We start from the raw sequence: 5,000 nt of genomic DNA, 5'->3' as shown, positions 1-5,000 counted from the left end.
CAAGATACATGTAATCTTTTCCAAGAGAGTTTCATTGATGAAATGACAGAAAGGAAATAGAGGTAGAGGGTTTCGCTAAAATAGATTCCATGTGGGAAATTAATTTGTTTTTAACAGAATGTGTGCTACCCTACATCTTATAGGATACTGAAAGTGTTTACTTTTTAGATAAAGTTTAGAATACAGTGTAGCTTACAAAGTACTGCTTCCTCCACAAAGCTATCAAAAGGACGAGTCTACAAGAAAACGTTTGCAGGAAGTTACACAAAATGGAAAGACAAAGGAAGAGAAGAGGAAAAGATGGGGAAACGTTCAGAGAGACGATGAAGGGGCCAAGAAGAGGGAGAGTGATGAAAGCGCGCGCGCGCACACACACACACACACACACACACACACACACACACACACACACACTGACAAAGGAGACAGATAGGGTGAAAAAATAGTGAAGAAGAAACAAAGAGATGAGTATCTACAGAGGAATAGACAAATGGTCGCAAAAAGACGAATAGGCAATAAGTCTAAGACAGACAGATAGAGACAGAGCGCGTATTGGGGGAAGGAAACAAGGAGAATGAGATGGAGGCTCTATAGACAGCATATAAGTAACAATATATACAAACACACACAGATACACACACAGATACACACACAGATACACACACAGATACACACACACACACACACACACACACACACACACACACACACACATATATATATATATATATATATATATATGACGTAAGTGGAGTAGGAAACACATGAGTCTTAGTCTGAGTTTATTCCTGACTAGTTTCGCAGGTATGCTTTATCATTTATCAAAGCATACCTGTAAAACTAGTCAGGAATAAACTCAAGACCAAGACTCCTGTGTTTCCTACTCCGCTTACGTCAACCTGTCAGAATGTCTCAACACACACACACACACACACACACACACATATATATATATATATATATATATATATATATATATATACCTATACATATATATACATATATATATATATATATATATACCAAGAACTTGTCTCCCTTATAAGGGAAGTAGTCAATACCAAAGGCATAAATGTACTTTCCTTCACACCATCCCCCACACACTCCACTCCATTCACCGGATAACGGGTCATCTCAGCGTGTCACCCACTGCCCTGGGCAGAAGTAATGTAGTAAGACACAGCACATCCACAGCAAGGGCGCTTCATTTAATCGGCAGCCCCTCCTCTCCATTCCCTCGCGTAGAAAAAGAGGAGATGGGGGGGGGAATCCCTTCGGGCTGCGTCAAAATACCATTCGCCCATTCTCTCCTCCCCTTCCCTCACCCAACCCCTTCCATGCATCATAGCATCATTCATACACAACCATTCTTCACTCACACCTCTCTTCTGCCCTACCCCTTCCTTCCTCAACAGAAATTACCTTCTTTTCCAATGCCCCTTTTACTCCATCCGTCTTTATGCATTCTTTCCATGTGCACAAACCATCCCAATACACTTTCATCAACCCTATCTCCCAACTCCCTTTCCAACATCGCTCTTCTTCTCGTTTATCACTATCCAGCCTAGTAACCCCTACCGTGCATTTCATCTCAAACGCATTCAAACTCTTTCTCTCTCATGTATAATGTGTATGATGCCCCATACAGTGTTGTCGGCAGAATCACACCTTCATCTCCCCTTAGTATTCATTCCCAAATGTCTATTTCTCATCACACCTTTTAATGTCCCAAGGCATTTACTTGCTTCTCTTAATCTACATTCTACCTCCGCTTCCACTCCTCCCTTTCCTGCTACATTCGCACCCAAGCTTCTAAAACTATCCACTTCCTCTTTTTTCCTCCCTTAATACTCACTTCCAATTTGCTGCCACATTCTCTCCTTGTACATATCATCTTATTTCTACCCACATTTATTTTCAACTTCCTCCTTTCACACATTTCCCAAACCCCGTCATTAACTTTATCACTCCTGTTATCCTGTTACAAGCTCAGTGTCGTCAGCAAACAACAACAGACTTATCTCCCAGTTTTTTTATACACTGAGGATGATACCCATCTAACGTAGGTGCCTTACCTGCTCTCATAATTTTGATAACTGTTTTCACCTCATCTATTCTTATTTCTCCTCCATTTTTCCCATCCATCACTGTCATTTTCTTAGCCCTTGCCACTGCAACTACCTTTCCCTCCCTATCCACAAAATGATCCCGACATTTGTTTACATTGTTTTCCTTAGAATTTTAAGAGACAAAACAATATTTCATGAGACAGGATTATGGTGATACTAGGTATTTAACATGATTGTTGGGAAAATGGCACCGGAACAAGTTATAGGAATAAATGGCACAAGAAAAAACGGCACAGGAAAATATGGTACATTTTTCAGCATAGAAAAAATGGCACACATAAATATTTATATGTTAAGGCATGATTTTCAGTAGTTATAGGTGTCAATTGGATTTCAAATATTTCGCCATCATGATATTACACTAACAATTGAAACTCTTTAAAAAAATATATCATATTTTCCCTACATCCATCATCTAAAGATTTCTTTAGAAAGGAATGTCATTGAAGCATATTTAATTTCTGGCACTTATATGAAAAAATATGAACATGAGTTATGGACATTTCAAACGTGACAAAATTTCAATAGACTTAGTTTTTAGATAATTCCCCTCAGACTAATACGGGAGGAGGTCAGAGACGCTGGGAGTCATGTCAGGTTCCCCTTCCATGTAACCTTCCCTGCTGTGAAGTGAGCTTATTGGCTGTTCTTTTTCTATATATCGCTGCATCATTGCAAGACTGTCGTAACTAAAAAATTTCAAGTATAGAGTTACAATGGTTTATAAGAATGCCGAATAATTCTGCGTCTTTTGGTAATAAAGTCGTAAGTCAAGTGGAGCCCTATTTACCTAATCAAAATGGTAAGTTTTGTTGCTTAGGGTAAAATTATTAAGATTAAAGGATTTAGATACTTTGAAATGCTTCTCCTGAAAAATCACGAAATTTGAGTTACGACAGTCTTGCAACGATGCAGCAATATATGTACAATTTGTCTTAAGAAGTAATATATAAAGATCTTACAGTTTACGCTATCGATCGCAAGTCTTCTTGGCGCAGGTTTGAGATATCAGATTAGTGGACTCTAGTGGGCTCTTTGGGACACTACTACGCACTATAGAACTTACTTTCACCATGGAAATTATCAAAAGCAATAGAGGGGAGCCTAAACTGTGTTACAGTGGATACATGTATACCAAGCAAAGCTAACACGATTTGGTGGAGATGCGTCAAGTTAGCACTCTCATATAAAGGTGTATTAATAACTTCTCTTACAAATGAAAATGCAGTACTTGTAATAGAACACAATCACAATGGTAACGAAAGTGTTATTAAAGCAGTGCCAAATAAATCTAAAATGAAAACATTAGCGAAAAGCACTCCTGGTCAAGCATACCCCTAAACTGCCTTGACCATGGAAACCGAAGCTCAGACTCATTTCATATCCCAAGAACATTATGAAATATTCATTCGGCATCATCAAAGTGCCAGTCAACCTCATGAACCTGCTTCATTAAAGGAGCTTGTTATCTCAGGTGAATGGACGTCAACTGGTGGACCAGAACGACAGCTATTTCTAATGTATGACAATGGTCCAGACGAGATCCATCCATTTAATCTTCTGGACATTTGGTCTTCTGGACATTTAGTCTTCTGGACATTTAGTCTTCGAACATTTGGTCTTCTGGACATTTAGTCCTCTGACAATTAGTCCTCTGGATATTTCGTCTTCGGACATTTAGTCTCCTGGACACTTAGTCTTCTGGACATTTAGTCTTCTGGACATTTGGTCTTCGGACATTTAGTCTTCGGACATTTAGTCTTCTGGACATTTAGTCCTCTGGACATTTCGTCTTCGGACATTTAGTCTTCTGGACATTTAGTCTTCTGGACATTTAGTCTTCTGGACATTTAGTCTTCTGGACATTTAGTCTTCTGGACATTTAGTCTTCTGGACATTTAGTCTTCTGGACATTTAGTCTTCTGGACATTTAGTCTTCTGGACATTTAGTCTTCTGGACATTTAGTCTTCTGGACATTTAGTCTTCTGGACATTTAGTCTTCTGGACATTTAGTCTTCTGGACATTTAGTCTTCTGGACATTTAGTCTTCGGACAATTAGTCTTCTGGACATTTATTCTTCGGACATTTAGTCTTCGAACATTTAGTCTTCGAACATTAAGTCTTCTGGACATTTACAAAGGATTACAAAGGCGGAGCATGCCGACAGGAGACGTTTTGATCCATAGCTAGGTCGGATGCGAAAAAAATCATATTAATAATAAAATAATAAATAAAAACTATAATAATGTAAATAACAAATAAAATACATAAATAAATGCATAGGTATAGTTAAATAATAAACAAACAGGTAAATAATAAATTGACATATAACTAACAATAAATGAAAATCAGACAGACAAATGATAACAAAACAAAAACAAATAATATAAGATAAATTATAATCATTACAGCATCTTACTTAGGTATTTATCTAAATGATTCTTAAAGCTTCGAACTGAATTACATTGCACTACCTGTGCAGGAAGTTTATTCCATTCATTAACTACACGGTTGGCAAAGTTGTTTCTACCCACTTCCAAATTGAATCTATTTCCGGACAGTTTGAGACCATTGTTTCTTGTCTGATTCTCATTTAATGTGAAAATTTTGTCACTTTTGATGTTGTCAATTCCCTTTAAAATCTTAAAGACCTGTATCAAGTCACCTCTGAGTCTACGCTTTTTTAGGGAAAACAGATTCATGTGTTTTAGTCGATTTTCGTATGATTTATTTTTGATATTTGGAATCAGTTTTGTGGCTCGCCGTTGTACTTTTTCCAGTCTGTCAATGTCTTTAATGAGATTCGGTGACCATACGGAAACAGCATATTCCAAATGTGGACGAACTAACGATTTATATAGCTTGTTAA

At 37.6% G+C, this 5,000-nt stretch overlaps 1 protein-coding gene across 1 annotated transcript in view; it reads right to left on the bottom strand.

Annotated features, from left to right (window-relative positions):
* LOC143034270 (neuroligin-3-like) overlaps positions 1-5,000 on the bottom strand; it is a 502,714-nt gene that overhangs the window by 220,372 nt on the left and 277,342 nt on the right. The gene's annotated exons all lie outside the window — the stretch shown is intronic.

This window comes from Oratosquilla oratoria, chromosome 2, assembly GCF_046742065.1.
Source record: "Oratosquilla oratoria isolate Oo_2021 chromosome 2, ASM4674206v1, whole genome shotgun sequence".
NCBI classification, from domain to species: Eukaryota; Metazoa; Arthropoda; class Malacostraca; order Stomatopoda; family Squillidae; genus Oratosquilla; species Oratosquilla oratoria.
This window is presented reverse-complemented; position numbering and strand designations above follow the sequence as displayed.